Below are 24,837 nucleotides of genomic sequence, written 5' to 3'. Positions count from 1 at the left end.
CCTCTTGCCCTGAAGGCCCTACACGGTTCAGTCCCCTCCACCCATCCATCTACTATTACTCTCCGTTTCCCTCCCTCTGCGCCAGCCACAGTGGCTTTTTTGCTACTTCACAAGTATGCCAAGTATGGTTTCTTGCTTCTCAGAGTCTTATTTTTTTTTCATTGGGCCTTGGATGAATATAATTAAATTAATCATAATCTTTGATTGATGTCACATTCTCTTATTAATCCAAGCATATTTACTTTAAGTTAGTTGTTTTTAATAATGTAACAAGCATCCATGAACTTAATAACTAAATCTGACTATATGGCCCCCAATCTCATTCGTCTGCCTCCCCTCAGCCCCTGACAAAGGATCATCATCTTGAATCTTGTGTTCATCATTTTATGGTGCTTTATTTAATACAGTTTTACTTTATACATACATGTTGTTGTTGTTTAGTCGCTGAGTGCTGTCTGACTCTTTGCAACCCCATGGACTGTTGTCTGCAAGGCTCCCCTGTCCATGGGATTCTCCAGACAAGAATACTGGAGTGGGTTGCCATTCCCTTCTTCAGGAGATCTTCCCTGCCCAGGGATCGAACCTGCATCTTCTGCATTTCAGGCGTATTCTTTACCACTGAGCCAGGGAAGCCCACACATATATTCACAGACATATATGAGATATACATATATATATATATATAAAACATACATATATGTTATATATGTGTGTATATGCATACATATGTGGATGAGTCTTTCTTAAAGTATATATATATATACTTTATATATATAAGTATTTATATTTATTTTTATATTATATATATTTATATATATATGTAAACTTTTTGGTGGCATGGTACAGCATGTGGAATCTTAGTTCCCCCACCAGGGACTGAACCCGTGTCCTCTGTGTTGAAAGTGTACAAACTAAACCATTGGACCTCCAGGGAAGCCCCTCTTAAAGTATATTATTTATTATAATTTATTTTAACTTTATAGAAAGGTTATTAGGTTGTATGCTGTAGTACTCTTTCAGAACCTAATTTTTCCTTGTTATTATTTACTTTTCTAAGATTCATCTGTGTATCTTTGCATATTACTATAGTTCATTCATTTTGATTGATGTATAATATTTCATTGTGTGAATAACACTTCAGGGTCTTGTCGCTTTTGCCCTCTGCCTAGAATGACTTTTCTTAGATATCTACTTGTCTCTCTCCCTCCCTTCACTCATGCCATTATTCAAAGGCCACCTCACCCTAACACTATCTAAGAGTGCCCCATTTTACACTCTCTCTTTTACTCTTCTTTACTTTTCCCCATAGTACTATCACCCCTTCCCTGAATATTCTTGCTTTGCCTATCTGTATCCACTTTCCCCCTTTCCACCCTGCTCTGTGCCCTGCAGTAGATTTTAATGATTAAATCTTTATCAATCCTTCATTTTAAATGTACCTCTCTTTTCTGCTGGTACCCTGACTTATAGGACTGCTTGATATTACTCATCTATCTTTTTGTTGATTGTTTCCCCCACTAAATGGTAAACGCCAAGAATCCCTGCTATATTATCAAGGTCTAGATTGGTGCTGAACTCATAATCAGCATGCAATAAATATTTAAGTGAATTGCTCATACACAGAATATCACATTTGAAATGCTTACACACAAAAATTGCCTGCATATATCCCTTTCAAACAAATGCCAATATTTCTTTGAGATACGTACCTAGTAGAATAGTAAAGTTGAGGCTTAAGTGGATATTTAATTTAGTAGATAGCACCAAATTTTCTCTGTTCTCTAATAAAAGGAGCCAGGGCTCCATGGAGAAATGGCTGACTCTAAGACTGGGGCAGGGAAAATATAAAATGAGCTAGGAGCAGGAGCACCATAAATTTTTTTTAATTATATAAAACTGAACAAGCAGATAAACAAAAAAAAAAACCCTGCAATTATAGACGTATGTCAAAGGGATACAGGAACCAACTGAAAGAGCTTTCAATGGCCAAATTTGAAACAATTTGAGTAACAAATTAAATATCATTAGATTATAATTCAAAGTATAGAATAAATATTAACAAATCCATACTGATATTAACAAATGATCAAATAAATAAATAAAAGGAGAGTAGATAAATCTCCTGTACAGAAGAATTCTAAATAATTTATGTAGATACTTTCTCAAGCCAGGGGAGCATAACTGCCCACTCCTTAAGTGTAGGATGTGCATAATAACTTCCTTATAAAGAGTGGAGTTTGGAAAAAGAGAAAAAGAGGAATGTTGCAATAGAAAAACAAGCCAAACACTGCCTCAGCCAGGCACTCAAGGTTCACTTGTCAACGATAAGTCATGTTGAGAACATGTACCCTTGCTGTGATGTATAATTATGGAGAATGCACTAGATAAACAAAAACTGAAGGATATTCTACAAAATATCTGACCAGACTCCTTAGAACTGTCAAGGTCATCAAAAACAAGGAAGGTCTAAGAAATGGTCACAGCCAAGAATAGCCGTAAGTGATATGATCACTGAAGCTAATGTGGATTTCGGTGGGGGTCCTGAAAGAGAAAAGGGGGCATTTTAGTAGAAACTAAGGAAATCTGAAAAAAATATGGACATATAGTTAATAATAGTGTATCAATATTGGCTCATTATTGGATGGCATCACCGACTCAATGGACATGAGTTTGAGCAAACTCCAGGAGATGGTGAAGGACAGGGAAGCCTGGTGTGCTGCAGTCCATGGGGTCGCAAAGTGTCAGACACGACTGAGCAAGTGAACAACAACATTAGTTAATTAGTTGTGATAAATGTACCACAGTAATATTAACAATAGAAAAAACTGGATACAAGGTATATATGAGCTCTCTGTAATATTCTTATGTCTTTTTTGTCAATCTGAAACTGTACCAAAAGAGTTTGTTAAATATTTAGAAAATACCCTATCAGGATGGCTATAATTAAAAATACAAAAAATATCATGTGTTGGCAAGGATATGGAGACACTGGCACCCTCACACATCACTGTGGAAAGACAAAATAGTACCACTTTGGAAAACAATTTAGCTGTTCCACGTAATGTTAATTAGTTAAAGTGTTAGTTCCTTAGTCGTGTCCAACTCTTAATGACCCCATGGACCATAGCCTGCCAGGCTCCTCTGTCCATGGCATTCTCCAAGGAAGAACACTGAAGTGGGTTGCCATTCCCTTCTGCAGGGGATCTTCCCCACCCAGGGATCAAACCTGGGTCTCCTGCACTTAAGGCAAATTCTTTATCATCTGAGCCACCATGGAAGCCCAATGTTAACTATGGAGTTACCAAATGGTCCAGCAATTCCACTCCTAGGCATCTACCCAAGAAATGAAAACATAGCCCGACACAAAAGCTTGTACATGAATGTTCATAGCAACATTATTCATAATAGTTTAAAAGTAGAAACAACCCAAATATCCTTCAGCTGGTGAAATAAACAAATCTGACTTACCCATACAATGGAATATGGTTCAGCCATAGAAAGGAAGAATTCTGAGACATGCTACTACATGGATAAGCTTTGAAAATATTAGGCTAAGTAAGAGAAGCCAATCACAAAAGCCACATATTACATAGCTCCATTATATGAAATGTCCAGAATAGGCAAGTACATAGAGACAGAAAGTAGATCAGTGGTTGCCAGGGTATGGGGAAAGGTGGGAATAGGATGTGTCAGCTAATACATACAGGAGTCTCTTTTTTTCCTGCAGCAAAGAGCTCAGTTTTTTATTAAACATGTTACCAAATAGATTTAGTCAAAAAAGCCAAAGCTCGTGTCATCAACAGACTCTTCAGATTCTTCTTTCTTTGCTTCTACTTTTTTCTCCTCAGCTGGGGCAACAGTGGGGGAGGGGACAAGGCCTCCTGCCACGGCAGGTCCACCAGCCCCCACATTGCAGATGAGGCTTCAGATGTTGACATTGGCCAAAGCCTTTGCAAACAAGCCTGGGCAGAAAGGCTCAACATTTACACCGGCTGCTTTAATGAGGGCATTGATCTTATCCTCCGGGACTGTCACTTCACTGTTGTGCAGGACAAAGGCCAAGCAGATGCAGGTGAGCTCAGAGGCCATGCTGCAGGTGAATGCTAAGCAGGGGCTGCCTGAAATGGTCCTAGTGGCTGGATGAAGTCAGGGCCTCACCTCAACACTGCCTTAGCTTCCTCAGAAGGACCAGTCACTTTAGAGGCAGCTGAGGAAAGGGACAGGATCTCTTTATGGGGTGGTGACCGTGTTCTAAAATTAGAATGTGACAATGGTTGCACAACTCTGTAAATACACTAAAACCATTGAATTGTCTGCTTTAAAAGGGTGAATTTTATGGCCTATAAATTCTATCTGGAGAAAGCTGTTATCTAAGGGACTTGAACCAGAAAAGAATTCTAAAGTGTGTTATTTCAGGGGGCCCTTTTTCTGTTTTTAATTTCTAATGTTGTTGTATTGTGATCAGAGAATGTCATTCCTATGATTTCTGAATTTTTGCAGACTGATAAATGAGTTATTTCTGAAAATATTCTAATGGGTATCTGCAAAAATAAATGCATTCTATATTTGTACAAGGTAATCTCATATATTGTAGAAAATTCTGAAAGAGATGGGAATATCATACCACCTGACCTGCCTCTTGAGAAATCTGTATTCAGGTCAGGAAGCAACAGTTAGAACTGGACATGGAACAACAAACAGACTGGTTCCAAATAGGGAAAGGAGCACGTCAAGGCTGTATACTGTCATCCTGCCTATTTAACTTATATGCAGAGTACATCATGAGAAATGTTGGGCTGGATGAAGCACAGGCTGGAATCAAGATTGCCGGGAGAAATATCAATAACCTCAGATATGCAGATAACACCAGCCTTATGGCAGAAAGTGAAGAAGAACTAAAGAGCCTCTTGATGAAAGTGAAAGAGGAAAGTGAAAAAGTTGGCTTAAAGCTCAACATTCAGAAAATGAAGGTCATGACATCTGATCCCATCACTTCATGGGAAATAGATGGAGAAACAGTGGAAACAGTGTCAGACTTTATTTTTCTGAGCTCCAAAATCACTGCAGATGGTGTTTGCAGCCATGAAATTAAAAGACGCTTGCTCCTTGGAAGGAAAGTTATGACCAACCTAGACAGCATACTGAAAAGCAGAGACATTACTTTGCCAACAAAGGTCCATTTGTCAAGGCTGTGGTTTTTCCAGTGGTCATGTATGGATGTGAGAGTTGGACAGTGAAGAAAGCTGAGCGCCGAAGAATTGATGCTTTTGAACTGTGGTGTTGGAGAAGACTCTTGAGAGTCCCTTGGACTGCAAGGAGATCCAACCAGTCCACCCTAAAGGAAACCAGTCCTGAATATTCATTGGAAGGACTGATGTTGAAGCTGAAACTCCAATACTTTGGCCACCTGATTCGAAGAGCTGACTCATTTGAAAAGACCCTGATGCTGGGAAAGATTGAGAGCAGGAGGAGAAGGGAACGACAGAGGATAAGATGGTTAGATGGCATCACTGACTCAATGGACATAGGCTTGGGTGAACTCCGGGAGTTGGTGATGGACAGGGAGGCCTGGTGTGCTGCAGTTCATGGGGTCGCAAAGAGTCCAACACGACTGAGCGACTGAACTGAACTGAACTAAATCTCATATATATGTATATACATACACTCAACCTTGTTAAGTAGTGGTATGAGCTTCTCTATATCCTTACTTATTCACATGATCTGATGATTTCTTAGAGAAATACCTCACTTCAAATATGTCTGAAAGTCTGCCCAGCTACCCCAGTACTTATGTCTTGTTAAGTTATTCTGAACTATTTCAAACCTTCTCCATGTTTCTCAAACTTTTGCCACCCTTCCCCTAACCATCACATCCTACTTTATATATAAGATACAAAGGAAGATTGGATTGCCTGGTACCAAACATACAACTTACAACTGTCTACCCTCATCCCATTCCATTTAACTTTTTTTTGTTTTCTTACTGTTTCTTTGCTCACCGCTATTTCTATTTCACATCATCCTCTTCTTCAGATTCATTTATTTCATTTTGCTGTAACTGGGCTTCCGTGTTGGCTCAGACAGTAAAGAATCTGCCTTCAGGGCAGGAGACCCAAGTTCAATCCCTGGGTAGGGAAGAGTCCCTGGAGAAGGGAATGGCAACCCACTCCAGTATTCTTGCCAGGAGAATCCCATGGACAGAGGGGCCTGGTGGGCTACAGTCCATGGGGTTGCAAAGTGTCAGACACGACTCAGTAACTAACACTTTCACTTGCTATAATACTTACCTGAGTAATTCATAAAGGTTCTGAATATGCCTACAATGTGTTCTGAATATATCAGAAAATTAGAATCTGCAAATTGGAGCTTTGTTCCTTGTATTACTTCACTCCTCATCCTTCCCCACTCAGGGCCAGTCGTTCTATTTATTTATTTATTTATTGAGCAAAAAAGCCTTTTATTTCCTCCCACATTCCAGCTCTCCACTTTTGGTAACATCTCTTCCAACTCAGAATCAAAGCCCAAGAAGTTGATCCACACCTGAGAGCGAGACAGGAACTAAGCCAGAGCCCTCAGAGCCGGGTTCTAGACCAGTGAGACTCCCGGCATGGATGGAAGCATGCTGCAGTGAGACAGCAGAGGCCACAGAACAGAATCAGGAAGAAGCCCAAAACCAGTAGCCGAGAGCCACGCAGAACCAGCTTCTCCGAGGTGAGCAACTTGATGAACACAAGACCTTCGTGGCTCCAGACACTGACACACTCCTCAGCCATTCTAGGACTCAGGGTGGCATTTCCTGCTCCCTCCTCTGAGCAGGGTATCAGTGGCTGGCTGGAGGGCAGGATTTCTGGAGTAGCACTAAAATACAGGCAGGTTCCTGGGGTCCTTTTTGTGATCACCCTGGCCGTAACAAGGACCAGCTTTCCTGCAAAAGATCCTTTCAATCCCATCTGACTACCCTGGACCTGGGCTTGGAATGTCTGGCTCTTGTTCCTGTCTGGACCATCTCCGAAGTTCAAGGTGGCCAGTAAGCCCATGACATGAGACCCACGCCCCTTCCCTGTGACTGTCCCATTCACGGGGCACAGGGTCAGCTGGCCAAAAGATCTTAATAAGGAGACCCAGTCCTGGGAGATGTCAGGGCTATGCAGTCAGCTCTGTGGGTGAGGAGGAAGCCACCAAGACCCAGGCCAGAAAGGCCAAGGAGCAGCAGGATCAAAGTGGCACAGACCAGAGGTAGGTGGTAGGTCAGGCAGAGATGCAGGTAGTGCCCTGCCTGGCCAATGCCCGTGGAGAACAGAGGGATCTGAGCTTCCGGGAAGAGCCTGCGCTAGCAGCCGGGCCGAGGCCGGCGCCCCTGAGATGTCACACGTGGAGTCTCGAAGGGACAGGGTCTGTGCTCCCACCCGGTCGCCCCACCCGGCCTCCCAGTCATTCTATTTACAGTCATCCCACGGGATCCACAGAGGATTGGTTCCAGGACCGCAGTGGATGCCAATCCTCAGATGCTCAACTCTCACATAAAATGGCATGATATTTGCATATAACCTATGCACATCCTTCCCTGTACTTTATTATTATATTTTGGAGTGTATTTATTTATTTTTATTGAGGTAATGTTGATTTATAATATTAAATAAGCTTCATATGTATATTATATTTCTACTTCTGTATATCCTACAACATGCTCACCACCAAAAATTTAGTTTCCATCCATAACCTTACAGTTGATCCCCATTTCATCCTCCCCACCTTCCTCTGGTAACCACTAGTCTATTTTCTGTGTCTATGTCTTTGTTTTGGTTTGATTTGTTCATTTATATTGTTGCAATGGAATATGCTGCTGCTGCTGCTGCTAAGTTGCTTCAGTTGTGTCTGACTCTGTGCGACCCCAGAGATGGCAGCGTACCAGGCTCTTCTGTCCCTGGGATTCTCCAGGCAAGAACACTGGAGTGGGTTGCCATTTCCTTCTCCAATGCATGAGAGTGAAAAGTGAAAGTGAAGTTGCTCAGTCGTGTCCAACTTCGCGATCCCAAGGACTGCAGCCCACCAGGCTCCTCTGTCCATGGGATTTTCCAGGCAAGAGTACTGGAGTGGGGTGTCATTGCCTTCTCCGTGCAATGGAATATACTCAGCCATAAAAGAGAAATCTTGCCATTTTGCAACAACATGAATGAACCTTGAGGTTTTTATGCTAAGTGGAACAAGTTAAATGAGAGAAAGACAAATACTGTATGATTTGTACTCATGTGCAGAATATATAAAACAAATAAAAGTCAAAACAAAATCAATAAACTTAAAAAACTGAAGGATGGTTGATTTACAGTATTATCTGTTACAGGTATACGATACAGTGATTCATTTTTTTAAAGGTTATATACCATTTAGAGTTATTATTAAAATTCCCATGATACTTTAAATCATCTCTGGGTATACCTAATACATATCAATGCTATGTAAATAGTTGTAAATACAATGTAAATGCTATGTGTATAGTTGCCCTCTCTGCAAATTCATGTTTTGCTTTTTAGAACTTTCTGGATTTTTTTCTATCGAAAGCCTTGGTTCTTCTTTTTATGTTGTAGGCTTTCTGCAACTATTTCTGGTAATCTTTTGTTGTCTGTGCATATTAGTGAATAAGAGACAAATTGATTAGCAAAAATAGGTTGCCTGAGTTCCCTCTGCAGTTGTGTGTCTCTGTCCCCTCTCCTTAGCAGAAGGTCTTTGTATAAGTGGGTTGTGTGTGTTGAACTGTCAGGCTCCCCCTTAAGGTAAGTGCTTCTGCCGGAGTCAGAAAGGGCCATTCTCCTTACTCCCTGCAAATTGCCAAAACAGTTTTACTCTGGCAGTGGAGAACTTTAGTGTATTTCTCTCCTGTCCAAAGTTGCTTCTCTCTTTTTGTTTTTCCATATATTTTGTGGAAGTCCAGATTACATCAAGGTCTGCTGTTTCGTTTCGTTTTGTTTTTTTTTCCTAGGATGCTGTATTCACACTAGCAAATTTTTGGAAGCAAATAGCTCACTTTCTTTAGTGTGAAATTTTAGGCTTTAACCTTGGAATGGGTTGGGGAAGGGGGTGTAGGACTGATCACAAGGGGGCCCAACTGATCCTTCTTTCCTGAATTCAATTCTTTAATTGACAGGAGAGCCTCTCCTCCTCTTTGCATTTATTCATTCTAAAATTTTATTTTCTCTGGATTTAATCCAGTAATTTTCCCTTGCAGGTTTTGAACTGGACTCCTCCTTCTCTTTTATCATTATGATCATATTCAATTTCTACCCTCAAGGGATCTTCACAGTTTCTGAACTGCTGATGGTACAGTTTGCTTTAATTATACCAGTCTTGGTCCTTTTGCTATTCTGATGTTTTAAGAGATTTGGAGAAGAGAGGATGGAGACAAAGCTACAAGCACTTAGGCCACCATCTTGATCTAATTTGAACAAAGTCATTTTCTTCTGTCAATTTGACTGCGGCAATGATAGTGGCTCACTCTGAGAGACAAGGGGAGAAGGACTCTTCCAGTTCTGGCTTCTGATTAGTCAAGATTTCTAATAAGGGTGCATTAAGATTGAGAAATCCAGTTATCTGCATGTCAGTGCTTCTGAGAACACCAAGGTGACAAATAGCAGGCATGATCTCAGAGCAGAAAAACTGTACACAAAAAAAGTGCCCCCGTTCAGTGAGCTGATTAGAAAACGGCACTCCTTTGGGTTGTTGTTGTTTAGTCTATAAGTCATGGCTGACTCTTTGTGACACCATGGACTATAGACTGCCAGGCTCCTCATTTGATTTTCCAGGCAAGGACACTAGATTGGGTTGCCATTTCCTTCTTCAGGGAATCTTCCCACCCACAGGATGCAGAGCAAGAGGGGACAATACCTTAAGGGTATGAGGTGTCTTTCACAGGTTTCAGAAATGTTCTGAAACTGACTAGTGATGGTTACATGTATCTGGAATTCGCTAAAATCATTGAATTTTATACCTTGAAGGTGTAAATTGTATGGTATGTGCATGTGTGCTCAGCTGCATCTGACTCTTTTGTGACCTCATAGGCTGTAGCCCACGAAGCTCCTCTGTCCATGGAATTCTCCAGGCAAGAATACTGAAGTGGGTTGCCATTTCCTCCTCCAGGGGATCTTCCCACCCCAAGGATAGAAATCAAGTCTTTTATGTTTCCTGCATTAGCAGGAGGGTTCTTTACCATTAGCATCACCTGGGAAACCCTTTAAACACATAGAAAAGTGTAAAGAATTTCACAATGAACACCAATATACTCCCCAGGTAGATTGTACAATTAACATTCTATTATTATATTCCAATAGCTTTATTTTATTCTAACAGTACTGGAATAGAAATAGGAAAAAGAAGTATCCCATTCACAATAGTGGAAAAGGTATGTGTGAAACATCAACCAGCAAGACAAATAGTCAGTTCAGTTCAGTTCAGTTCAGTCGCTCAGTCGTGTCCAACTCTTTGCGACCCCATGAATCGCAGCACGCCAGGCCTCCCTCTCCATCACCAACTCCCAGAGTTCACTCAGACTCGCGTCCATCGAGTCAGCGATGCCATCCAGCCATCTCATCCTCTGTCGTCCCCTTCTCCTCCTGCCCCCAATCTCTCCCAGCATCAGAGTCTTTTCCATTGAGTCAACTCTTCGCATGAGGTGGCCAAAGTACTGGAGTTTCAGCTTTACCATCATTCCTTCCAAAGAAATCCCAGGGCTGATCTCCTTCAGAATGGACTGGTTGTATCTCCTTGCAGTCCAAGGGACTCTCAAGAGTCTTCTCCAACACCACAGTTCAAACACATCAATTCTTCAGTACTCAGCTTTCTTCACAGTCCAACTCTCACATCCATACATGACCACAGGAAAAAACCATAGCCTTGACTAGACAGACCTTTGTTGGCAAAGTAATGTCTCTGCTTTTGAATATGCGATCTAGGTTGGTCATAACATTTCTTCCAAGGAGTAAGTGTCTTTTAATTTCATGGCTGAAGTCACGATCTCCAGTGATTTTGGAGCCCCCCAAAATTAAGTCTGACACTGTTTCCCCATCTATTTCCCATGAAGTGATGGGACCAAATACCATGATCTTCGTTTTCTGAATGTTGAGCTTTAAGCCAACTTTTTCACTCTCCTCTTTCACTTCATCAAGAAGCTTTTTAGTTCCTCTTCACTTTCTGCCATAAGGGTGATGTCATCTGCATATCTGAGGTTATTGATGTTTCTCCCGGCAATCTTGATTCCAACTTGTGCTTCTTCCAGCCCAGCATTTCTCATGATGTACTCTGCATATAAGTTAAATAAGCAGGGTGACAATATACAGCATTGAGTACTCCTTTTTCCTATTTGGAACCAGTCTGTTGTTCCATGTCCAGTTCTAACTGTTGCTTCCTCCCCAAATTTAGCTGTCCCTAGACAAAGGATCAGGAAAGGAGCAACCTAGCAAGACAGAACATTTTAGAAATCTGATGTACTCTAGCCAAACGCCACAGAAAACCTGCGCCCACCCCTCAGCCATGCCACCCTGGGCAGGCTATCTCGAGGCTGCCATCTCATTTTTTCCACCCCAGCGCTCAGTGGAGACCACGTGAGGAGCCCCTCCCTCTCCACTGGGATGGTGTGCAAGGAGACCCTGAGGGGAGTCAGAACTTTCCCACTCATTAGTGTTAGTTCAGGAAGTGCACTGGTCTTGAAACGGAACAACTTTGGTTGACCTGCTGATGTCCCATAGGTATTATTATAGGAGTGAATAACTCAGACTTTGGGAAACAAACATATCCATCGACAGTAGATCTTTTGAGTTGTTCCTTTTTTGGCGCTCACTAGGCTGCAAGAGGGGTTTCCTCTGAAGGGATAGGTCAGATTTGTTGTCAATTATCCTTGAAACCCAATAAGTCCACGGGAAATCCAACCGTGGTAGGCAGGACTTAACTCGAAGGTTGGGCACTTGCCGCTTAGCGCGACCTTGTGAGCCCTGAGGTTTTTAGATAGAAGTAGATAAAACAACAAATAACAACCAATCCTGTACATCCCCCTAGGACGGTGAGTGAAGTGGCTCCTTTGAGATTGGGTAACGCGGGGAGGGTTTCATGTCTGAGTTTACTGACATGGACCTACTTTTTCGGCCAAGAGACCCTAAGTGGTGCCACATTTTTAGTCAAGTTTTCAATTATTCTATATGTTGTCCTTTCGTTCGTTACTCTCAAACTTTTAGAAGAGGGAGATTATAGAGTTACACCTTTTATTAACGTGCAGGATGGAGAATTAAAGGCAAAGTATGTGAGAGAGTATCTGTTAGAAAACTGCCTCCCATAGGTGGGTAGCCCTGATGAGGTCACAATAGAATCTTTAGAGACCTGGCTCAAATCACAAGTGAGCTCATAATTTGGAGAGCCCCCAAGATAGTTGCGGGACAGTTGGAGGGGAGCCTAGTCCTATGCATTCAAGCCAGCGGGGGCTCAAGCCATAGGGAAAAACAGGTGTTTTTTTTTCTACCTTCCCGCTCTCACGAAGCCATCATAATTTGAGGTAAGATTTGAAGGGCTAGGTCAGACTTCCAGTTGAAGATGTTTGAACAGATGTGTTTTTTCTCCCCCAAACTAGCTCTCAATGAAAGAAGAGAAACAGGAATAGATCCATAGCCATAGGGAATCACAAGGGAAGGGTATGATTAGTGGGTGGAAATTGTGAGGATTTTCTTGAAGATAGGAAACAAATATGGTAAAATTAGTTGGGAAACCAGTCATTGAATCCATAAGGCCATAGAGATATGGGAGAGGGCAGCTGTAAAACCGAATTTTCTGTTCTTTAACCTAGCTCCCAAATATAGATGATGTCACAGTCACCTGGATCACTGGATGGAAATGACGATGGAGCTGTCCCAGAAGGCAGTAAAAGTGAGGCATTTACTGGTGAGTAAATGAACTTGTAACACTTTAAGTCCAAATAATTGTTAAGAATATGTCTAGGAAGTTTGAGTCAATTACCGAGTTATTCCTGAGAAGATCAAATATAATGAAACCTTTAATAAAAAAATTAATAGCAAGGTGGAAGTTAGTTTCCCCTAGAGGGATCAGCTGGAGAAGGCAATGGCAAGCCACTCCAGTACTCTTGCCTAGAAAATCCCATGGATGGAGGAGCCTGGTAGGCTGCAGTCCATGGGGTCGCACAGAGTCCGACACGACTGAAGCGACTTAGCAGCAGCAGCAGAGGGAGCAGGGGATGGTGATCAAGTGGGCATTTCTGCTTTTACTTTGTTGTGGTTGTTTTAGTGAGAATGAACTCATGTAATTTTACAAAAACTTTACAATAAAGTTGGATCATATTTAGGTTGCTAATGGTGTGCACAATCAGTGGTCATTCTGATGGTGGGTGTGTATCTATAACATTCCTTAACACTAATATAGCTGTCTATCAAAATTTAAATATACCTTCTGCCTGACCCAATTCTATTTCTAATATATCCTCAGAAATACTTCTACACAGGCACAAAGGTCTATGTTACAAGATATTCATTGTTGTAGCAACAATTGGAAGTAACCAAATGTTCCAAAATAGGGGAATGGTTACATAAAATGTAGTGTTTTTATTATGAAATAGTATGCAGCCCTTAAAAAGAATTAGGCAGACCTTCATGTACTGTCATGAAAAGATCTCCAATGTATATTAGGCTTAAAAAGCAAATTGTAGACCTATACATATAGTAATGATACCATTTTAAAAAACACTATAGCTTTCTATTTGTATAAATATATATATATATACATAAATACTGAGGAAAGCTATACACAAAACTTAGTGAACAGACACTTCCACTTTTTATCCTGTGTTCTTCTATACTTTGTATTTACAAAATGTTTGTGTGTCATTTGTATAAATAAACAAAACTGAAAGATAAGCATCAATAGAATAGAAATAGTTCATAGAGCTTCCCAACCACTAATAGCTTAAAAAAAAAAAAAAGGAAAAAGGAAACTCAATCAGTCCAGCAAAAGTAAGGAAAGGGGAAAAAGAAACAATGAAGTGTGATGATTAGAATTTTTTTCTTAAATGACAGGAATATGTACATCCATGAACAGTTGTGCCTTGGTATCCACTGGGGATTGGTTCCACGATCCTGTCTCTGCACCCCCCTCCTTCCCCCACCCCCATTCCCCCATCTCCCCCCCATCTGCCACCCACTACCCCTGGAATCCCCAGATGTTCAAGTCTCTTGTTAAAATTGTGTAAGTCTCATGTAAAATGTTGTAGTATAGTCTGAACTCCACATATGCTAATATGAACTGGCAGATACAGAGGGCTGAATGTACTATGCTGCCCGTAAAAATGGTAAGGTGAATTCTATGAGTACTGACACAAAAAATGTCCATGGTATAATATTAAGTGAAATAAATAGTCACAGAACAATTCACACAGTGTGATCTATTTTTTAAAAAGGCAAAAACGCTGTAAATAGCTAAATATATTGAAAAAGATATTTAATTAGAAAACCGTTAAACTGAAGTTACCTTTGGGGATTGGAAGAAGGTGTCACCTTTTTTTGTAGTCAAAGATTGTTGAGACTTGGACATCTCTAAATGTACAACTGATCGTATTACTCTCTTCCCTGCTTGAAGCCCTTCAGTGGGTTACCCATGACCTAATGGATTGAATCCAAATCCTGGAGCATGATGTACAAAGTTCACCATGATCTGAACCCTACCTGCTTGTCCTCATCTCCTACCATCCTATTGCATGCGAGTTGCACAGCATGTCATGCTTGCATTTGCTTAAATGCACCATGCTTTTCCTCAGACTTCCATGTCTTTGTACACATTGTTGCCTTTTTTAGTTAACCTGTAGGTTTCTAGATGGCACCATCCTGATATGACAAACTAAGTGCAGATTTGTAGAATAACAATTCCAAGTCCCCATCTTGTGGACTATGGAAAGTCTATTCTTCCACAAGGTTGGAGGGCGATTCCTCAAGCTCTGGAGTAATTTTGGGGAATCCATAAGTAATGCATAAATATTCAAAAGATCAGTCCTAGTTGTCATTTGTCACCTTTGCCAGGTATTCATTCTCTAAACTGCTATGCTAGCGTTCAACTGATCATCGCTTGCTGTCTTTATACTTTTTAAAACTTTTTATATATAATTTTAATATATACAAAAGAATATGTGTGACATGTAATTTATGGAGTGTAATAAAACAAACATCCAAGAACCTATCATCAGCTTAAGAACTAGAACACTACCACTGCTTTTTTTTTTTTTTAAACAGGACTTTTTTAAAAATAAATATTTATTTTTGGCTGTGCTGGGTCTTTGTTGCTGAGTCTGGGTTTTCTCTAGTTGCGGAGAACTGGGGCTACTCTCTAGTTGAGGGGCATGGGCTTCTCACCGCAGTGGCTTCTCTTGTTGCAGGGCACAGGCTCTAGAGCCCTCGGGTTTCAGTAGTTGTGGCTTGGGGACTCCAGACCATGCTCAGTAATTGTGGAAATCTCAACCACTAGACAGCCTGGGAAGTTCCTACTAGAACATTACCAATGCTTTTGAATCTACCTAGATTCTCCACCCTCTTGCTTCCCCTAAAGCAATCCCCTATCATGAATTTTGTGTTTATTATTTCCTTTCCATATTTTATTTTTATCACATTATATATATATATCCATGAGTTTTCTTATTTTTGAGCTTTTAAAAAAGTATCAAATTGTATGTATGTGATTTGCTTCTTTTCGTGTAACATTCCTGTGATTTATGGATGTAACTACAAGTTGTTTTTTAACAATGTAGTATTTTCTTGTGTGAATATACCACATTTAGTCACTCTGTTGAAGAATATTCCCTTGCCATTCTTTGAAATCTGTGTCACAGGTGATACAGACTAGGAACAGAAAATCCTTAGCATGTTTTAAATCATTTGGTCCTTTGTGCCACCACTAAACATTCTCCATATGCCTCTTTTTTAGCACGTAGCATATTTAGGAGCAAGGGTCAGCATTTTTTTGTTTTCTGTAAAGGACTAGGTAGGAAATATTTCAGGCTCTGCAGGCCATATGGTCTGTTGCAGCTACTGAACTCTGTAGTTTTAGCATAAAAGCAGCCACAGAAAATATGTAGATGAATGAGTATGGCAGTGTTCCAATAAAACGTTCTTTATAAAGACAGGCAGCTGGCTGAGTTTGGTCCACTGGCCATCATTTCCCAAACCCTGCTCAAGTTCATCTGAATTCCTGACCACTATCGTGGTCATAATGTGTATCTGTATCATCTCATTTCTTTTTCATTATCTTATTTCCCATGCCTCATCACACCCTCATCCTGCCCTTTGTGATTCTGAGCTCCTGTAGCTAATGATGAGGCCAACTTTTAAGTCCAATTCCTAAATGAGTGTGACTCAAACCAAGAATTATTATCAATAGCCAAAGTTGCAACAGCAAGGGTACAGTAGGGTACAGAAGTAAGGTCCAGTACTAAGAAGCCTAGGAATTGCTATATCAGATTTGAGGCTGGGATGCTGCCTTGATTTCTCTCCTGAGCATTCTGGGGTTTCCAGTAGGACTAAAGCTATTCCCTGAAAACTAGTTTCCTTGCAATTTCCTGAATATGCCTTATTCTCTCTCACCTTCAGGATTTAAAGTGAAAGTGAAAGTTGCTCAGTTGTGTCTGACTCTTTGCCATCCCATGGACTATATAGTCCATGGAATTCTTGAGGCCAAAATACGAACGTGGGTAGCCTTTCCCTTCTCCAGGGGATCTTCCCAACCCAGCGATCAAACCCAGGTCTCCCGCATTGCAGGCAGATTCTTTACCAGCTGAGCCATGAGGGAAGCCCAATGTGCTCCCTATTTTCCTTCTTTATGCCCCCTGCTCATTCACACTCCCCTTGCCTGGCTAATTCCCACTTCCCTCTGAGATTTACTTTCTCTGAAAGCTATTCTTAACTCCCCAGCCCAACCCTTTCTCCACCCCACAACACCCTACCTTCCTAAGCTGTGCAGAAGTCTCTCCTCTGTGTTCCTATTCCAGTTCAGTCCCTCAGTCATGTCCAACTCTTTGCGACCCCTTGGACTGCAGCACACCAGGCTTCTGTGTCCATCACCAACTCCTGGAGTTTGCTCAAACTCATGTACATCGAGTTGGTGATGCCATCCAACCATCTCATCCTCTATCGTCCCCCTCTCCTCCTGCCTTCAATCTTTCCCAGAATCAGGGTTTCTTCCAATGAGTCAATTCTTCACATCAGGTGGCCAAAGTATTGGAGCTTCAGCTTCTGCAGCAGTCCTTCCAATGAATAATCCAGATTGATTTCCTTTAGAGTGACTACTTTGATCCCCTTGCTGTCCAAGGGACTCTGAAGAGTCTTCTCCAATACCACAGTTCAAAAGCATCAATTCTTCGGTGCTCAGCTTTCTTTATTGTCCAACTCTCACTTCCATATGTGACTACTGGAAAAACCATAGCTTTGACTAGATGGACCTTTCTCAGCAAAGTAATGTCTCTGCTTTTTAATATGCTATCTAGGTTGGTCATCGCTTTTCTTTCAAGGAGCAAGCGTCTTTTCATTTCATGGCTGCAGTCACCATCTGCAGTGGTTTTGGAGCCCAAGAAAATGAAGTATGTCACTGTTTCTATTGTTGCCCCATCTATTTACCATAAAGTGATGGGACCAGATACCATGATCTTCATTTTTAAAATGTTGAATTTCAAGCCAGCTGTTTCACTCTCCTCTTTCACTTTCATCAAGAAGCCCTTTTGTCCCTCTTCACTTTCTGCCATAGGGTGGTATCATCTGCATATCTGAAGTTATTGATATTTCTCCTGGCAGTCTTGATTCCAGTTTGTGCTTCATCCAGCCCAGTATTTCTCATGATGTACTCTGCATACAAGTTAAATAAGCAAGGTGATAATATACAGCCTTGATGTACTCCTTCCCTAATTTGGAACCAGTCCATTGTTCCATGCCCAGTTCTAACTGTTGCTTCTTGACCTCATACAGATTTCTCAGAAGGCAGGTCATGTGGTCTGGTATTCCCCATCTCTTTAAGAATTTTCCACAGTTTATTGTGATCCATGCAACCAAAGGCTTTAACATAGTCAATAAAGGAGAAATAGATATTTTTCTGGAATTCTCTTGCTTTTTCTCTGATCCAATGGATGTTGGCAATTTGATCTCTGGTTTTTCTGCTTTTTCTAAAACCAGCTTGAACATCTGGAAGTTCTTGGTTCATGTACTGCTGAAGCCTAGATTGGAGAATTCTGAGCATTACCCTGCTAGAGTGTTCGATGAATGCAGTTGTGCAGTAGTCTGAACATTCTTTGACATTGCCTTTCTTTGGGATTGAAATGAAAACTGACGTTTTCCAGTCTTGTGGCCACTGCTGAGTTTTCCTAATTTTGCTGGCATATTGAGTGCAGCACTTTAACAACACCATCTTTTGCTCATCTCACTTTTCACTTTCATGCATTGGAGAAGGAAATGACAACCCACTCCAGTGTTCTTGCCTGGAGAATCCCAGGGACGGGGGAGCCTGGTGGGCTGCTGTCTCTGGGGTCACACAGAGTTGGACACGACTGAAGCGACTTAGCAGCAGCAGCTCAGCTGGAATTCCATCATCTCCACTAGCTTTGTTCCTAGTGATGCTTCCCTAAGGCCCACTTGACTTCACATTCCAGGATGTCTGGCTCTAGGTGAGGGATCACACCATCATGGTTATCTGGGTCATGAAGATCTTTATTGTACAGTTCTTCTGTGTATTCTTGCCACCTCTTCTTAATATCTTCTGCTTCTGTTAGGTCCATATCATTTCTGTCCTTTATTGTGCCCATCTTTGTGTGAAATGTTCCCTTGGTATCTCTAATTTTCTTGAAGAGATCTCTAGTCTTTCCCATTCTATTGTTTCTCTCTATTTCTTTGCATTGATCACTTAGGAAGGCTTTCTTATCTCTTCTTGCTATTCTTTGGAACTCTGCATTCAGATGGATATATCTTTCCTTTTCTCCTTTGCCTTTTGCTTCTCTTCTTTTCTCAGCTATTTGTAAGGTCTCCTCAGACAACCATTTTGCCTTTTTGCATTTCTTTTTCTTGGGGATGGTTTTGATCACCGCCTCCTGTACAGTGTCACAAACCTCCGTCCATATTTCTTCATGCACTCTATCAGATCTAATCCCTTGAATCTTTGTCACTTCCACTGTGTAATTGTCAGGGACTGTGCTCCTATTACCAGCCTTTATCCACACTGTCCTATAATCATCTTCCTCACCCACTAGGGCAGTTGAGAACTGTTTGAGGGCAAGGGTTGTCTTTGTATACTCAGTGACTGGATTATAACTGGTCCTGAGACAAAGTTTGTTCAGTGTTTGCCTGGATTTGACTAGGAGAAGGAGCTGGATTCAACCTCCAGTGAAGATCACCACTGGCTGAGGGTCCAGCCAGGGGATGGGCTGACTTTCTATAGCCAAATTGCCACTCTCTCCTTGAATGTGCACTGCTTGCTGCTGTGTCCTGTGTACTTGATGATAGCCTGCACTAAATCCAAGGAGCTTGTTCTCCTTTTGGATTTGGCTCACCTCAATAAAGGCATTGTTTCATTATTCCTCATTTTTTTCTCCTAGTGAGTGGGGCTCTGGACATTTTTTTCCTAACTTGTCTATACTTGAAACAATTTTATGGCATATCTCCTTACTAAATTATAAACTATGGGAAGTACTGTATTTGGAGTTAGAGAAAAGCTGGATTTGGTTAAGTCTGTGCTTTTTTGGGCTTCCCTGGTGGTTCAGATGGTAAAGAATCCACCTGCAGTATGGGAGACCTGGGTTGGATCCCTGGGTTGAGAAGATCCGCTGGAGAAGAGAATGGCTCCCACTCCAGTATTCTTGCCTGGAGAATTCCATGGACAGAGGAACCTGGCAGGCTGTAGTCTATGGGGTCACAAAGAGTCACACGTGACTGAGAGACTTAAATGTCAGTATTCAAATGTTTGTGACTTTGGCAAGTCATTTTAACCTCCTTCCACAAGCCTGTTTCTCATCTGTAAAATTCGGATGGCACTTGACCTATCTCACAGTGTGGTTATGAGGATAAAATAAGATTGTGTGTGAAAGTGCTTTGGAAAACTGTAAAATCAACTGCAAATGGAATTTTGTATTAGTTCTGTATTCCCTTCTGACATCTAGCACCATGCCTTGCCCAGAGTAGTTTGCTCAATACATTTTTGTTGAATGACCAAATGAATTGGCAAGAGAGATGATGCTATCTGTGGGAATAAAGGACATTTAATAGAATCAGGGAAAACAGATCATTTGGCAATAGAAGCATCCATATGGTGAGTGATAATTCAGAAGTTGGGCATTTATGGATAGCTCCAAACCCACATTCCCAATGTCTGCTCTTTGTTTTGCTTTTTTTTAAAAGATGAATTTTCTTTTAACATGACTTTGGCAGCTGAGATAAGCTGTTAAATTTGACTTGAAGCTAAAAACGCAGTCCTTTCAAAGCAAGGTTGGCCCCAGGCAATACTGTGAGGTCAGCAAAATGTACTCTCAGAAATCTTTCCTCCCTTGATGGTGACTTTTCCTCCTACCCACACTGCAGGGCCTGGATAAAGTTCTGTTTACTTCCAAGCACTGAAGACTTTTGTATTATCCTTTGTTTCTAAGAAGCATTCACCTAAAAGGGTCAGGAACTAAGTCTCTCTGGTTAATTTGCATTTGAAAGAAGGATTCCTAGACATGGACTATTTTTATCAAAAGGAATAAATAAATAGTTGTGAAATTTCAGGCATTAAATACAAAGGGTTATCAGCCTCATTCAGATCACTGTGGTACTTATTTCACCTACTGCTGTGGTCTCAATCCTGGAGTTATTTAGAATCACCCAGAGAACTTCTTAAAAATACTGATAATTGAGATTTAATTCCATTGGACTAGATTTAGTCAGTCCAGTTGCTCAGTTGTGTCTGACTCTTTGCGACCCCATGGATTGCAGCACACCAGTTCTCCCTGTCCATCACCAGTTCCCAGAACTTGCTCAAACTCATGTCCATCGAGTCAGCAAAGCCAACCAACCATCTCATTGTCTGTGGTCCCCTTCTCCTCCTGCCTTCAATCTTTCCCAGCATCAGGGTCTTTTCAAATGAGTCAGCTCTTCGCATCAGGTGGCCAAAGTATTGGAGCTTCAGCTTCAACATCGGTCCTTCCAATGAAATTTCAGGATTGATTTCCTTTAGGATTGACTGGTTGGATCTCCTTGCAGTCCAAGGGACTCTGAAGAGTCTTCTCCAACACCACAGTTCAAAAGCATCAATTCTTCCCCACTCAGCTTTCTTTATGGTCCAACTCTCACATCCAAACATGAAAAGTGAAAGTGAAAGTCACTCAGTTGTGTCTGACTTTTTGCAACCCCATGGACTACACAGTCCATGGAATTCTCCAGGCCAGAATACTGGACTGGGTAGCCTTTCCTTTCTCCAGGGGATCTTCCCAACCCAGGGATCGAACCCAGGTCTCCCGCATTGCAGGAAGATTCTTTACCAGCTGAGCCACCACATGACTACTGGAAAAATCATAGCTTTGACTAGACGGACCTTTGTCGGCAAAGGAATGTCTCTGCTTTTTAATATGCTGTCTAGGTTGGTCATCGCTTTTCTTCCAAGGAGCAAGATTCTTTTCATTTCTTGGCTGCAGTCACCATCTGCAGTGATTTTGGAGCCCAAGAAAATAAAGTATGTCACTGTTTCCATTTTTACCTCATCTATTTGCCATGAAGTGATGGGATCGGATGCCATGATCTTCGTTTTTTGAATGTTGAATTTCAAGCCAGCTGTTTCACTCTCCTCTTTCACTTTCATCAAGAGGCCCTTTAGTCCCTCTTTGTTTTCTACCATAAGGGTGGTGTCATCTACATATCTGAGGTTATTGATATTTCTCCTGGCAGTCTTGATTCCAGCTTGTGCTTCATCCAGCCTGGCATTTCGCATGATGTACACTGCATATAATTTAAATAAGCAAGGTGACAATATACAGCCTCGATGTACTCCTTTCCTAATTTGAAACCAGTCTGTTGTTCCATGTCCAGTTCTAACTGTTGCTTCTTGACCTCATACAGATTTGTCAAGAGGCAGGTCAGGTGGTCTGGTATGCCCATCTCTTTTAAGAATTTTCCACAGTTTGTTGTGACCCACACAGTCAAAAGCTTTAACATGGTCAATAAAGCAGATGTTTTTCTGGAATTCTCTTGCTTTTTCAATGATCCAATGGATGTTGGCAATTTGATCTCTGGTTCCTCTGCCTTTTCTAAATCCAGCTTGAACATCTGGAAGTTCTTGGTTCACACACTGTTGAAGCCTGGCTTGGAGAATTTTGAGCATTGCTTTGCTAGCATGTGAGATAAATGTAATTGTGCAGTAGTTTGAACATTCTTTGGCATTGCCTTTCTTGGGGATTTGAATGAAAACTGACCTTTTCCAGTCCTGTGGCCACTGCTGAGTTTTCCAAATTTGCTGGCATATTGAGTACAGCACTTTCACAGCATCATCTTATAGGATTTTCAATAGCTCAGCTGGAGTTCCATCAACTCTACTAACGTTGTTCATAGTGATGCTTCCTAAGGACTAGGTTCAGACCTGGGCATAGGTGTTTTTGGGGAACCTCTTATTTAAACCTAAATTGGCCCTGCTTTTGAGAGAAGGAAAAGCTGAATGCCATTGGAAGATTAAACCTTAAAGTAGGATGGAGGTAGAAAGACTCAACTCCATAATAAGCAAGTGCCTGGTAGCACCAAAGGAAGTAGTCTGTGACTGATTTGTCCCCCACTCCCAAACCCCCAGGGGAAACTGCCTGGCCCTGTTAGTCCTTAAATCTACTTTCCAGATGGTTCACAGGTAGGACAGTGCATACAATTTCTGAAACAAGGGGATAAATAATCTAATGGTTGCTATACCCAAGTCAGTAAATCTTCAGTTGATAACTTTAGAAATGATATAACATAGAAACGATCTCGTTTTTAAAAATGAGATGTGTCATTTATTTACATTTTACTGAACATCATAGATTCAGCATTTGTAATTAAGTTCCTTGCTTTATAAAGCAATTCCAGGATGGGCAAAGGGTGAATACACAGTGTATAGTTGGAGCATCATTGCTTAAGCTTTGGCCTCCTCAGTCATCCCCCAGCAGTCCCTTGTTGCTGATAGCATAACAAAGCCCTTATTATGATAAAATTTTTACTATGTCACCATTGCTTGGTTTGACGCATCTGTATTTCTCTCCTTCAAAGATCGTCCTTCAGAAAAATGGATAAAGAACATGCACCACCTTTTCCCCAGAAGTTGTCTTTTCTGGACACATTCTTAAACAAGGCTTGCTGCAGAAACATGTTTCTGAGCAAGCACTGTCTGCTGTTTTTAAGGAAAATCCCACCCATGAATAACAAGGCTTCAAAGAGTGACTATTCACTGACAAGCCCCTCCTCAGAGATGTCTAGAGAAGAACCCAAACCAAGCACCCTGGGGAATCCCTATGATCAAAAAAGGAAAACTGCTTACACTCTGCCTTTTTAGAGAGATGCCTACAGAAAAAGAGGGATGGACATTAGATAGTTCTGTCTTTATTTGAATCTCTTCCTTTATGCATATATTTACCTTTATAAATAGCTACAGATTTATTTATTTACTTGATTAAAAGAAGGCCGGTAATAATTATACTTCATCTGGCGGTATTAAGTTTAATTAATGTTTCTAAGGTATGAGTTGAACTCACAAGTTGAAAGATTCTGTGTACGGAATATGTGTACAGTGCCCAATTGGGTTTAATCTGATAATGCCATAAATGTATGGTGTCTACATTGCTCAACTTTATTATTGTGGTTTCATTAACCATGAAAAACGTATTTTACTGTTGAGAATGTCTTTAATATTTGTTGACAAACATTTCGGTAGACACCCAGGTGGCGCTAGAGGTAAAGAATCCACCTGCCAATGCAGGCGACACAGGAGACAAGGGTTTGAGCCCTGGGTCGGGAAGATCCCCTGGAGGAGGAAATGGCAACCCACTCCAGTATTCTTGCTTGGGAAGTCCCATGGACAGAGGAGCCTGGTGGGCTACAGTCCATTGGAGTCACAAAGAGTTGGACACGACTGAACATGCACGCATGATTGTATGTTTTGGTTAGCCCCAATTAGTTGATTCTTGACATCAAAGATATTTTACAAAGCAACGTGGGTTTTTCTTCCTTTTAAATTGGTCCAAAGTTCCAAAAAGACACAAAGTTCTAGTCGTCATACATTACATAGTAATATCTAAGTTGGTTTGTGCCACAAAATGTAAATGTTAAATTTTTTAAATCACATAAATTACATATCCATACTAAGATGTGCTAAATATGTAAGAATCGACCTGGACAAAATAAAGGTTGTAAAATGTCAAAAGGAAGATTTTTATTAATCAAAAAGAAAAAATATTTTCCTCTAAATCTCACTTAAGGATATTTCATGGAAAACTTAACTAGTAGGTTAGCTACGGGGTCATTCAAAGTGAGCCTAGAGCTCAAGAGCCAAGTATCTGTGCTTTTAGAGCTAACATGTAACACGGAAGACTGAAGGGCTTAGATAACCACGTCAGATTGGGAGCTATTATTACAACCACATAGTTGAATATTAACAGGACTCGGCTATCCTGTATGCTAGCATAAAAGTTTATCTTTGTATGGCACTAAGATTTGTAATTTTTTAAATAGCTAGCACTTCTATACATCCTTCTAAGGAATATAATTACATGAATTGGAACATGGCCTACTTTTTTTTTTTTTTGGTCTTGAAAGGTCCCTGGTTAAACTGCAAATCCTCCTAGAAACG

At 41.0% G+C, this 24,837-nt stretch overlaps 2 pseudogenes across 1 annotated transcript; both read right to left on the bottom strand.

The window, feature by feature from the left end:
* Positions 1-3,768: 3,768 nt before the first annotated feature.
* On the bottom strand, positions 3,769-4,089 carry LOC102183944 (annotated as a pseudogene).
* Positions 4,090-6,439: 2,350 nt separating this feature from the next.
* On the bottom strand, positions 6,440-14,729 carry LOC102183673 (annotated as a pseudogene). The gene is made up of 2 exons (XR_001917593.1): positions 14,706-14,729; positions 6,440-7,330 (listed from the first exon to the last, which is right to left on the bottom strand). The product of XR_001917593.1 is annotated as an insulin-like growth factor-binding protein 3 receptor pseudogene (transcript).
* Between the last annotated feature and the right edge of the window lie 10,108 nt (positions 14,730-24,837).

Source organism: Capra hircus, assembly GCF_001704415.2.
Source record: "Capra hircus breed San Clemente chromosome X unlocalized genomic scaffold, ASM170441v1, whole genome shotgun sequence".
Taxonomy (NCBI): domain Eukaryota; kingdom Metazoa; phylum Chordata; class Mammalia; order Artiodactyla; family Bovidae; genus Capra; species Capra hircus.
The sequence above is the reverse complement of the archived record's forward strand: the minus strand, read 5'-3'. Positions and strand labels throughout refer to the sequence as shown.